This window comes from Macrobrachium nipponense, chromosome 31 (genome assembly GCF_015104395.2).
Source record: "Macrobrachium nipponense isolate FS-2020 chromosome 31, ASM1510439v2, whole genome shotgun sequence".
Taxonomy (NCBI): domain Eukaryota; kingdom Metazoa; phylum Arthropoda; class Malacostraca; order Decapoda; family Palaemonidae; genus Macrobrachium; species Macrobrachium nipponense.
Genome location: NC_061093.1, coordinates 60465303 through 60479525, shown reverse-complemented (window position 1 = coordinate 60479525; position 14223 = coordinate 60465303). Strand labels below are relative to the sequence as shown.

General features: G+C 34.1%; 1 pseudogene; it reads right to left on the bottom strand.

Annotated features, from left to right (window-relative positions):
- LOC135207035 (small ribosomal subunit protein mS39-like) overlaps nucleotides 1-13726 on the bottom strand; it is a 72189-nt pseudogene extending 58463 nt beyond the window's left edge.
- Between the last annotated feature and the right edge of the window lie 497 nt (nucleotides 13727-14223).

Below are 14223 nucleotides of genomic sequence, written 5' to 3'. Positions count from 1 at the left end.
TTTTTCAAAATAAAGACACAAACTATTAATGATAAACTATAAAAACTATAAAAGCTAACAGAAGAAAGGGAATAGGAAAATAGAAAAAAAATCAGGTTTTAAGGCATATGGCTAAGTATCATAAAAAAACCTGGCTCTTACTTGAAAACATAATTTCTCTTTGCTTAAAAGAAATTTAAGAAGGATGGAAAAATAATTCCTAATCAAATTTCATCAAAACTCCAATTATAAATTTTCCAAGTGACATATCTATTAATTGAGAGCTACTATATGAATTAACTAAGCATGAAAAAAAAAATTAAGGAGCTAAGCCTACTGGGAATGCTGTATGGTAAAGAAATGAAATGTTTTAAGAACAGAAATTTAAAACAAAACTGTAAACAGGTCGATATGACGGAAGGAATGAACCATTATTTGTGTCAGACAGGATAATTAGTCATTTATATTTATCACAAAAAACATTTACATTTCTTTTATTATAATACATTTATGTATTTCAGTTTCAAATAAATTAAAACTATAATACAGAAAGAGACAAATTTTCACAATGTACACTGTAAAACAAATATCTTAAACCATTCATATAAACTGCACAGGAGACAAACAGCCTTCTGAAACGGATTAAGTCTTTCAACTGAAGTATGACTCTGTATCAATGACACATCATCCATAAAAAATTCTGACTTAATTTTTACTGCTTTTCATTTTTCAATATTCTGTGATATAGGATAAGTATATTCATTTTTATTTCAGCAACATAACTAGCACTATACCATGAAAAACATTTACAGTGATCAATAATTATTACAATAGCACAGGCAGTCCCCGGTTATCGGCGATCCAGTTTTATGGGATTTGTCTACCGCCGAAAAGCACCAAAATCCGGTTATGGGTGTCAGTAAGTGCCAAAATATATGACAAATTTTTAACCAATTTGTATTTTTCATAACTAAAAAACCTGAGGTCTTAACATTAGGATAATAATATGGGCCAAGCTGGAAACCGGTAGAATTAAAATTAAACATGTGAGATCCAGGGACTATTGGCATTTATACCAGGTCACGGGGCATGTATACCCAGAATGCCCTCGGCGTCCCATGACCCGCCAGTTACTTTCCTACCGCCTCTAAGATAGGACGTGATTACTTTCTATGTTTAAAGCGGTTTTAGTTGCCGTGATTTTATTCATTTCACTTTTTAATTTTTCTTTTTAAGCAATTTTTCCTAATCATCAAGCTGTCGGAATGGAACACCCGATGATAACTGGGGACTGCCAGTATTATAATCTGCATGGAAGTTGATGAAAAGTGAACATTATTACCTAATATCTATACAGTAATTCAGTACTATAACTGGAGCTCCAAAAATTCACACTTACTGATAAATGGATTCCTTGTATGAGTCACCAATAAGACGGTAATTTGTCTCCAGTGTGCAATACCTCATTAACATGTCGGGCAACCGTAAAGTTCTGAAACAGTTATCAGTTTACCTTAATAGAAACTAATTATAGTAACTCTCCATATACAATAATATTTTTAAAATATAGTTTTTTTAAGTTTCCACAGATATCATAGCCCATAATTAAAATGTTAATATATACTGATCCTCAAAAGTTTTTAAAGCATCAATCCCTTCATGCTTCATGAACCTTAATAATAATAATAAATAAATAAATTTTCAAGATTAAATTTATTATTGGATACTTATATAATGTTAAAGGAGAGAGAGAGAGAGAGAGAGAGAGACGAGAGAGAGAGAGAGAGAGACGAGAGAGAGAGAGAGAGGAAGAGAGAGTCATACAACTTCTCAAAAGACTGTACCTCTTTTACAGTTTTTGCTTCCATGCAATTTATGATTTCAGTTGATTTGTACATGGTTTAACTAGTTCCATCACTAACCCACTACTAAACCAACTACTTCTACATGGAATTCTGTGTACTTGTCAAAGTCCCCAGCCACTACATTTGACAGAACAAAAAGACCTTGCATTCTCTGTCGGTTAGTGCATGAGCGCGTGGACCTATAGATCTTCCAGAGTCCTCCGTGTCATTTCTTTTGTCTGCTATCTAAGTCACAGATCCATATCAAGGGTTTACTATTGAATTGCTGTTTTCGTGACATCCTGGGCTTCGTATGACATTTACAACATCTCTGTGAACAGTTTGATTTTTTTTTTTTTTCAAAAGCAAGACTTTCAGAGAATTACCATTAAGAGAATTAGGTTTTATTATGATGAATATAAATAAAGACAGGACTTTCTGCATATCTACAAGTCATTGTTCTTTTCAGTTGGCTTGACCATGAAATCAATTTTTCTTTCACGCTGAAGATGCAATTCTTGAAAGTAATTACATGTACTCTATATTCGCTTTAAGCACTGAATCCTTCAACTAAAACATTTGTACCCTTAAATAGTGCTTATTTATTGGATCATTTTTCTTAAGTTTCAGATGTTTCCTGGTTATGTATTAAACATTTACATACAGGAGAGTTGCTTTCCAGGTGTTGAAGTGAGTGCTCTGCTTTCTCTCTTTCTCTTACTCTCAAGTGTGTAATTCTTGATAGTGTATTAAGCTGATTCCTAGTTCCTGATTGTAATATTTTTCCTCTTGTGATAAGGGCATATCTTATGAGAGCAAAATTCATTTTTTGCTCTAAAAATTTGTCTCTGGTACATGTAGTACATAGGAATTAAACTAAACTAACAGTGCAAAAATGGAGTTACCTGAAAAATTCTATTATCATACCTTCAGGTGGTTGCAACAAACATCCATTGCTGTGACAAAGAAAAAGGTGTCTTTCATATCTCGAATTTCAAAAGTTTTCCCTTCAATTTGATGTAAGATGCTGATCAGCATGTTGCTAACAGGTCCTCCTGTAAATGAGTTACAGTTTCATTAGTATAAGAAAAATATGCTAAAAATCCTATAGAACATTATACAAGGTAGTACTAAACCAAACTACAATGATGTACATATGCATACATTCTGTACAAGCATTATTGTACCCTTTTCATACCTGTTTTATGTAGAATTATGTACAAAAATAAAAATAATAATTCAAGTAATACATTAATTTCTGCTTTTAGCAACTAAAATGAATCTCCTTATTCTTTTACTAGAAGACTACATCAGCTGATTCTGAGAACATAAACGACAGTCATTGCAAATGGCAAACAATGGTATTTTGTACATATACATATTACGATGAAGAAATAACATGATAGGATACAGTAAGTGTAACACCTAGCCTAGGTCAGTAGGTCACACACATATGTACACATCATGTATCTTGTGTATGGTAATACAATATGGTAACTGATAAAAAAAGCTGCAGTTTAAAAGTACATTAAAGGTTATAAAATCATGATAGGCAGTGGGTTAAATACAGGAAGGCTACTTATCTACTGAATGTGTTATTTATAAGAAAGAAAACTTGCTGGCCCAAATTTGGTTTTGGGATACGGGATCGCAAACCTATCTCAAACAATCTTTTACTGCAATTTTGAAAGTAATATCTTCATCAACTGAAGTTTATCTGACGACAGATAACACAGCTCCAGTTGTTTGAATAATAAGACAAAATGTAGGATGAATTATAGTATTACCTCCTCGAATGTCAAGGCAAGGGCAACTGAAAATGCTCATGCCAGTATGACTCTGGCTGGCATTTCTGGTAAATGGTGAAAAACGTGGACTGATACTAACAAATGATACATCTACAAAAAATAACAAGTACTTACTCTCTCTACAGTGAATAAGAAGCAAGTAGTAGTATGTAGCAAGAGAAGGCTTGATTCCGAGACTACAAAAACTCTGCAAACGTTGAAGACTTATGTCACGAGTATTTCGCCATCCTGCTGCTTGAACTAGGGCCTCAAGAGTACTGTTAAGAGTACCTAGATTGGGAGCGATACCTTTATCTGCCATAGTTTTCATTATATCCTGAAAGAAAGCAACAATGTTAGTGATAAATGCATTTAATTATATTGTACTAAATATTTAATCTGGAATGATATCTTACAGAAAAATTTGCAGTTCACTAACATTTTTCCTTCAAAGCCTCAAATACATCAGCTTCTCTGTATGTGTATATGAATTTAATGAAAACTAATCAAGGCAATTCTACATAAATAAAAATGCTTTTAATAAAGGCTTTACCTGGTATGTATCATGCTGTAATTTACTTTCTGAATACAAAATTTAACTAGTACTTCATGAAAGGAAAAAGATTAGTAAAAAATGAAATGATGATGAAATAACAAAGATAAACTAGGTCAATATTATTACAATCTTATTACCAGAGGTAGCAGGTTGGCCAAGGTACTAACTGCCCATTCAGATACAACCACTAGACAGATAAGGTACCTACTAAGATTGGCCAGTACAGTTTGTTTGGCCCCTCTCTGGTCACAGACTTTTTTCTACGTCTACACAAACTCAGAATACAGGCAGTCCCCGGGTTACAATGGGCTTTCCGTTCTTCAGACGCGTTGTAAGCCGAAAATCGTCGTAATGCCAGAACATTGGCAAAAATCCTAAGAAAACCTTACTTTTAATGCTTTGGGTGCATTAAAAACGATGTAAACTGCATTCTTATTGCATTTTTTATCAAAAAAAATCTTTAAATATTGATTATTTTGCATTTTTGGAGTCCTATTCCTTCTGCCAGATCAGCGTTTGTAGGCGCTGTAACCCTGGAACATGCGTCGTAAACCTGGAAATAATTATCTGATAAATATAATTGAAAAGCGTTGTAACCTTGGAATGTCGTAAGCCGAACCCCCCGTAAGCCGAGGATTGCCTGTAATCTGGCATATCTAATTTCATATCTTTCAATTTTGACACACACATGACAATACTGAATATCCTACACTTTTTAGGGTCTTCCCCTTGCCTTAGACTGGAGTTCCCTTACTTGGGGGTACACTCAAGCACACTTTTTGTCAGTTCCCTCTTTTAGTTAAAACACAAAGAAAAACTCTAAAAAATGCTTACATGAACCTGATTTCGTAACAATTTTTATCCCAAGTGCATTTAGTCACAAAAATGACAAAAATACAGTAATTTGTAAATATTTATCTCAGTGTAAAATTACTGCGAACAGGCAAATTTCTGCAATTAATAGGTATATGTGGTCCATAGAAAAATCTGCAAAAAGGCGAGTCCGTGAATTGTGACTCCACGAATAGCAGGAGTCGACTGTACCCTATCAAAAAGAGTTGATAATGACTTGATTACCCCATTATTCATCAAATTACTGTAATTGTTGCATATAATGGCATAGACTACTTACTATACTCTGTTTTTTTTCATCTGTCCATCCGCCAGTGGTGTTTTTGTATGGTAACACTGCGTCCCGGGCTTGAAATAGTTACGCTGTGTAAGTTTTAGGTAAATAAAGGATATCTGGTTGTACATTTGCAACTGAAAAGTGTTTTTTTAATAATTTACTGTATGCGAATTACACCGTTAATATTCGAAATAGAATATTGTTATTATTGTCGAATGTAAGATGCCTTTTTTTCGGGCTGGCGAATGGAACAGCCAGACGCAAATTCCATCAAACAGATGCTAAACCAAGTTACGTCATATCGTATCTGGCTGAAACGCACTTTATAAAAATTAACAGTACATACTGATATACTTACGTATAATGAAGTAATACGTTGACATCTTGCCGTAGTGAACAGCGAGAGAAGCAATTTTCTCGCCACTGCGTCTGGCTGTTCCATTCGCCACCCCGAAAAGGGAGCTTACATTCAACAATAATAACAATAACCTATTTCGAATATTAATGGTGTAATTCGCATACAGTAAATTATTAAAACACTTTTCAGTTGCAAATGTACACCCTAAATATCCTTTTATTTACCTAAAACTTACACGTAGCGTAACTATTTAAAGCCCGGGACGCAGTGTTACCATACAAAAAACCCCACAGCCGATGGACAGATGAAAAAAAACAGAGTATATGTTTACAAGATGAACAAAAAAACAGGTATATGTTTAAAGATAATATGAATATGTAATCTTCCTTGTGAAAAGAGCATAACTTTAAACATGCATAGCATACAAACTATAGAAAATGAAAAATGTGTAATGCTACCTACTTTCATGAGCTGCCAACGTAGTCTGAGCTTTCCCGCAGAAAAGGTGCAATCCGAATGGCAGAGTTGTAAGTTTCAGTATCTAAAGGGATCCCTTTCTCTTGTGCCTCTTGGTAAAGCTGCCATGCTTTATCAATCTGAGAGAATATGGCAAAATTTGTAACTCATATCCATAATAAAAAATAAATGACAACAAAAAGGCATCCTCCTATCCCTTAACATTGATGGTTAAAATGACTTGGATGTGTACTGAATTATTCCACAAAACAAACAATAGTAAAACACTGCATAAAACTTGACTGGAGAGCTAAATTAGCAGTTTATAATGTACGGATAGTTACATGGTTAATGTGCAAGGATAAAAATCATCAATAATTCATCTAAATTATTCTTTCATGTACATTAAGAACCCAGACTGCAACATTCTAATTTTGAGTTATGTATTGCATCTCTAATATGTAACTATAAATGATCTCCTATTATTTCTTCAGATAACCTCAAGTTTATTAAAATTATGGCAAATACAGTAGTAACTCTAATTTATGTGAGGCAGTCACAGGTTATTGGCAGGGGTTCCATTCCAACAGCTGATGATAAGCAAAATCGCTGAAAACTGAAAATCTGCGATTTTCGGTGCTTATGGAACCAATAACTGGTTAATGGCACCTCTTTTAGGTATGTATTGCCAATAACCGGAAATCGGATAAGCATAGTGTGTTCTCTATTTATAAACTCCTGGCTTTAAAAATTGTAATTTACTAGATATTTATCCCACAAATATATTTCAAATAAGATTGATCAACAATCATATCCTGCTATTCTAATTAGAAATATAATTCATATTTTACTCATAAATGTAAGATTGATCAAAAAACATATCCAGCTATTCTAATGATAATTATAATGTATGAGTACTTCATTCATATTTTACTCATCACTGAAGTTAAAATGTCTTAATACATAAAAATGTAAGTAATTAATAACAGATTTTGGGCAAGTGTAAAGGTCTACCTAATCAAAATGAAACTTACCTGAAAGTAATTGGACATTCCACGAATAAGAGAACAAAAAGCTTTAGAGTCTTTATTTTCTAATGACTGAAATAATTCCTCAGCAAATCCATTGTCTCTGAAATACAGTAGTGTGTTATTCAAATCTTCTGTGCTTATAGTAAAACCAATTAAAAGAAAAAACACCATACTGAATACATACTGACTTACATTAATCCAAGTGATAACAGAATTAAAGTTTTTTTTACTACGCAGCAATCTATGGATAGCCTACCTACCTTCCAAATTTTTTTTCTAAATAAGAGACGTTGTGAATTTAACTTCAATGTATGCATACAATGTAATATTTGTGAGCATCACTGTTAATGGATATGTAGTAAAAACAACCTTCAGATGCTTAATAAAGCACCATACTAATCTTGAAATAGTAAAACCTAATGTAGAAATAATAAATGTACCATATCTATACCTATTCATAACCCATCAAAACTCGTAACTTACTTCCAAGTTTTTTTTATGCCACCACGTCCCATCACACCTTGACGATACCACCGTTCTTCAACCCAGTCTTCATCTAATGGGTCTTCACAATTGTAATAGCACACAAATTCAAGAAGATCTTGACGTATCTTTTCACTCAATTCTATTCAATTCCAGATGTATCACATGAAAAAGGTTACAAAAGTAAAAGATTTTATATTATGGCTAAAAGGCTTGGTAAATTTACATAATTATCTTAATATTAAAACTTTTACAAAATTACTATAAAAAAGATAGCAAAAATACAAAAAATACAAAGCCTACAATAATCTTCAAGTTTCACTACTACTAACCGTTAAAATTGAATTTTTTTTAACTGTTTTTTGGCATGCTATTTAAAAATGAAAGTTATTGTTGCAATAAGCATAAACATCAGTCATACAGCTAAATATTCCACTAACAAGAAATGGTTAGCGATATGAAAATCTAAATAAAATTCTGTGGTTTGGATAAAACATAGTGCACTACAAAGTAAAACACTACACTCTCACTGCTTGCTTCCTGATGAAAGCCTCCCTTTTTCTAGAGTGTGTTTGTTGCAATACCATCTACATGGCATTCCACTGTAACACACACCCCTGGGACTTTGCCATCAATTCTACAATATAGTTGAATCAAGCAGTGTAACCTCAGTTGTGGCTTGTAAGAAATATCAGATTCTATGACTGTGAAAATACAGTACTACTGCACCTCAAGTCTGTCCTATCACAGTTTTATAAGCTGAATAAAGGCAGTACGTATACCATCTTAAATGAGCATTATCTTTCTGGTACATCAACTTTATTGTTTTCATGCATGTAGTTCCCAGCAACATGTCTGTCAATAGCATGGGAGTCCACAGGCCACAACCTTCATATAATAAGCAGCTACTTCTCAGAAGCTTGCTGTGAGTCAGCCAGGTACCAATTAGGTTGTTCTAAAGGGTCCCTCACAGATGACCTAATTAGGTGTCAGGTACCAATGTCCATATCATATACCCCTATATAGTTGCTTGATGTGAACAAAGGGCTTACCTAAAATGAAAACTCCACTTTGTTTCAGGTATCTGTAAGTTGTAATTCATTACAGTTTTTCAGCCCTTTTCTGGTATTGAAGCATTAGTAAAACGCTTTTCTATTGTCTACACATATTACAATGGTAGAACCTATCCTAGTTACCCCATTTAACCTAATTCCATCTGTAATTTCAGAAAAATATTAGTATTAATAAAATGGCTATATGAAGGTAAGGGACCCTGTCTTAAACGTGTTTTGTTAAAGAGAATGGCAGCATCAATGGAACTGCTAATAACTGGCCAATGTTCAAATTCAGAATATGAACATTGGCCGGTTATTAGCAAATATCAACCCTAATGAGAGGAAAATAATAAGAATAACTGAGACATATATATAAAATCAATTCCACTGATGATGCCATTCTCTTTAACAAAATACGTAATAAAATGGCTCTAGTAATTACTGCAAAGATAATATAAAATAATTACTGCACATATCATATCAAATGTGAAGGTAAAAAAGAACATATAATTGTAGGCCTATTTTGAAGCTGAATATACTGGGTAAATAAAAGAAATTCTAAATCTGTAATATATAACAACTCATACATCAATTACAGAGCTTATACTGCACTGTTGGGCAGTATAAGCGCCAGAATTCCCATATACTTCCACATTGTGTTAGTTAAATTGAAGCATAATATCATAGTAGAGACACTTCAATTGCTGTTAGCATAATATTCAGCACAAAACTTTAAAATTACTTAGCTATTATGAAATATTCTCAGCTAAGAAAATAGTACTGGAAAATCATATACATAATCATGTACACAAAAAGATTTCCAGACTGCAGAAATTATTTGTGTTTAGATTAACAATAATTAATTACTTTTTCCTAACAAAAAAGTTCAACTTAACTCTAATAGCTTTCCATAAATGTAAAAAAAAATCAACTACTAAAAGGAAATTAACCTACCTACTCCCTTTGACTTGCATATTTGATATACTTGAATGGCATCACTAACAAAGCATTTCTGGATCAAATCTTCCAAAGTGGCTTCACTGACATTGCTTTCTTCACTGAAAGTTATTTTTGGGTAAAATGCCTGCAAAAAGAAAAGGTTGCTTGAAACTATTTGCAGTTACTTATTCCATCTATGACATCTTTATGTTAAGATTGAGCCTTAACAGTAGGTAATTGATTTTAGATGTCTTATACTTTTCTAAAAACGAAGGGTAAATTTGAACATGCTTCCTTATCTCAAGCAGGCAGTCCCCATTTATCAGCGATGCGGTGTTATGCCGCTTGTATAGCAACGACAATAACTGAATTTTCTACAGAGTATGCGCTGATCCTCGCTTATTGGCATTGAGCTTCAGTTATCGGTGGTGTACAGCCTCAGTTATCGGTGCTGATTAGCGGGGGATCAGCGCTATCATTGCCAATTTTCAGTTATCGTCACACCATTGGGAACAGAACCCCTGACGATAAACGGGGACTGCCAGCATATTATTCAAGTTACTGACCTCAATGACAGGATCCTCTGGTTGATGTTGAAAAAGTTCACCATGAGTATTCAGTATCCATCTGGCAGCTTTCCTTCCTGACTCTTTAGACAATGAGTATGATCTTTTGTCTATATTGGAGGCTGGAGTTAAATATGGGTCATCATGATACTTGTAATGAGGACCTGAAGAATCACTCCCAACAGTGCTTGCCAATGCCTACAAAAATATTACACCATAATTAATTAATCAATCTCATGCATATAATACATTACCGTATACTGTATTACTACAATTTTGAATAATCTTGATGGTCTATAAACAACCACCAATGCCTTCAATATATATACGGGAAGAAAAGCAGAGTATGACATTTTGATATGAACTTGTTTTAATCTTATATGTTCATGCAATAAACATGATATTTTTATAATAAAATAAAGTTTTATATATGCTTATTAAGAAATTACATAGCTATCAGTTTTCAACAAAGGCCGCCTAAAAATTCAAAATTTGCAGTAGCACTTCTATTGTTTTTTGTAGGTGACTAAGCCCAGCCCACTTTCCGGACCGGCCGGAACAATTTAGTAAAGAGCATTATAAGACAGAGGTGTGGAAAGAACTTATCCAAAGTCTAATGTAATTCGTACAGGCTAATGATGATTATGATACACGTCCTGTCCATTGTCATAAAACCTGTAGTTCTTATACTTGGTGTGTTCAATATCCTAACTCCAGTAACACCTTTTTTATTCCAAGCACTACTCCAAGGAGAGCAAAGCTTCATGGTATAATGTAAATGATTTTGTATTAGTTTCAAGCATTTTCTTGTTAATAGTAACTTCCTACTGTCCAATAAAAAAAACCCATGGTATTACTTCAATAAACATTCAATATCAGTATGATAAGTGACCTAATAAGGACAAAATATGAAAATTCACGAACAAAAGACACATTACTGTACACACTACTAATTCTGCGAGATAAAAAGCTCAAGTTGCAGAGCAAAGCATTCTGTAATCTATCATGGCTCCTGGCTATTACAACACAAGTAAAACATCTCTTGCACGAAGACAAATTCTCAGCAACAGCTTATCACACCGTATTATAAATATTATATGTATTGTATAATTTGCAAAGTTTTCATTTGAGACATGAAAGCATAGAAATAAAGCTACAAATTTTATTATGAAAACTGCCAACCTGTAAAAAATTTACAACTAACCTGGAGAATATCTGTTGATGATCTGGGGATTCTATTTGGGATGACAACTTTTTCACTGTGTTGCTGCACTGATGTGCTGAATCTCCGATGGACACCCCTTGAAAAAAAAGTTATAAATGCTATACAAACCTAATTCATTGATGATACAATATCTAAGATTCTTCAAGCAATTTAATTAATCTACATTATACAAACCTGTACTCTTGTATATATATTAAGTTGTAATAAGCCAAGATTAGTGCATTCGATTTTCTGATGTCCAACTTATTTGCCCAAACATTAACAGAAGATATGAGAGAAATAAAAACAAGCAAAGGAAAAGCAAATATGGACACTATTTCATAAGAAGTGGTGTACATACTCTACTGTACTATAACCACACTCTTCAAAAATGGTAGCTTAAAAATATGGTGGCAACACAGAGTAAGAACACCAAAGGACTTGAAACTCTGTCTCAATACTGTGGTGCTAGCTAAAATCAGTGAACCCTATTCAATTAGCCCATTGCCATCATCAATATTTTGTCAGACTTTTCACTTACACGTTACACATGAAATACAAAAACATTCTCAGCTTCCCTCTGGCTTTTCGATGGCATCCATAACATTTTAATATAGAAGAGAAACTACAAAAACATGAAACAAAATTCATTCTTTCAATACAAACCCACAATTCATCATTTACATTAGCGTTGTTACCCCGAAACATGTGTTGTAAACCGGGAAATAATTTATGATGAATAAATGTACTTGAAAAGTGTCATAACCTTTGAACATCATAAGCAGGGGACTGACTGTCATATAATTTCTTGACTGATGAGTATAGAAAATGGTGTAGCCTATATATTACAGTGCAGCTAAGACAATTTGAGAAATTTATCAAGATAACAAATATTATTTTCTTTTGTTTACATTTTTTTCAAGCCTGAGGAGTGGTACTAAACATGGTGCTCTGCTGGACTTTTGCTAGGTACTATGCACAGCACCAGCACTTCAGGGATGACCACAGAAACATAAAACCAATGATGCTAGATCTCTCAAATTATCTCGTATCTACTGTATTATACACACCCATTTCTGTATCGCTTAGTAAAAAAATTTAATAAACAATACCTATCTTCATGTGGCCATGTACATTTACCAATTTTTCAAATGCTTTAGCCTGTATGTACTGCATTATTTAGGCTACTATAGTATTATTTTTATTAACAGATTTATCAAACTACGACCAGGACCCACCAACGATGCTGACCATCTATTAGGCTAAGCCTACAGGGGCTATTTTTGGAATTGGTCTCGTTTGAATTTAAGTAAGGCCTCGGTTCGGCCGAAACTCTGAATGACATTGTCCTAAGCTACTAGGACGTAGGTAGGGAGCGATTGAATAGTATCCGCGGACTGCCGTTTTTTTTGGTTAAGGTGTGCTGCAAGTAGGAACGTGGTAGAATGGCGCTTTGCACCTTATCCGCATACCTAGCCTATTTGAATATTCTTGGCAAGCTCATTTGTTCTGGCAAGAGGTATTGTTTTGCTGTGCATGCTAGCCTCAGGGTCAAGATCAACTGGGTACTTAGATACAAGGAGCTGTAACTGCGTACCGCGAATATACCTAGTACAAACTGCCAAGGAGGTTAAGATTTTTTTTTTTTTTTTCGTAGGTGAACTTGATGGTGGCCTGTGGGATGCCTGCTTGGGGACCTGCTATCTACCTCGGTGTTTCTACAGAAGCAGTCCACACGGACGGCAAGGAACGTAACCGCGGATACGACATCCACTAGGGATTGGAGCATCCAATGTATTTTGCCTTGTTTAGTACTGACCCCTGGGGGGTTAATTACAGTCGTCCGAATAAATACCTATTACTTAAAATTCTTGTTCAGTACCTACCTACCAGGTAAAACTGCATAGAAAAACCGCAACTGCCATAGTTTAGGCCGCCGCGGATAAGTACCCTAGATCTACCTCTACCTCTAGTAGCTGGTTGAATGTAGATATTCGGACAGATGATGAATCTATAACAAGCCAGACACAAATATTAGGCTAAATAGGTATTTTCCCGACTGCCAATACTACCCTATCGAATAGGATAGGTTAGTTGGGCAACCGGTATCCCATGCTAAGGTAAGAACAACAACAAAAAATGATGGTATCCGGGAAACCATATTAGGTATAATAAACTTACCGTGATCTGCATACGGTCACAGCTCTTTGAAAAGGAAGCGATTTAACAACATTCCACGACATTTTTTGGAGAATTTCTCAAGTAAAAGGCAAAATCAACGTGAATTCCTGATGCGGAGCAGCCGAAATCTTTTTACAAGAAGAAGAAAGTCTTAGGTGTGTAAACAAACACTTAACATTACCTGAGGTAAGGTTTTACTTTTAAATAGCTGATAGCAGAGCAGTATTGGGGAAGAAAATTCAGCGTTTCGATCAATAATTTCAGGGTTTGATGAGGAAACATAGTTTCATCATTAATATACCAATTTTCTCTATACCCGTTGCTTGAACCTCGAAAATGAAAACCACACACACACACACACACACACACACACACACACACACACACACACACATATATATATTATATATATATATATATATATATATATATATATTATATATATATATATATATATATATATATATATATATACGCATCAAGCTACAAAATTGTCCTTTAATATCTAATTCGCTCTATACCTCGAAATTAATATATTTTCATATATGTTAACCGAGGGGGAATTTTTCAGTTGATAACTGGGACTGAAGCACGGAAGAATATAAGGACATAAGACTGCATGCGGTGATGCGCCTTAAACCACACAACCATCAAG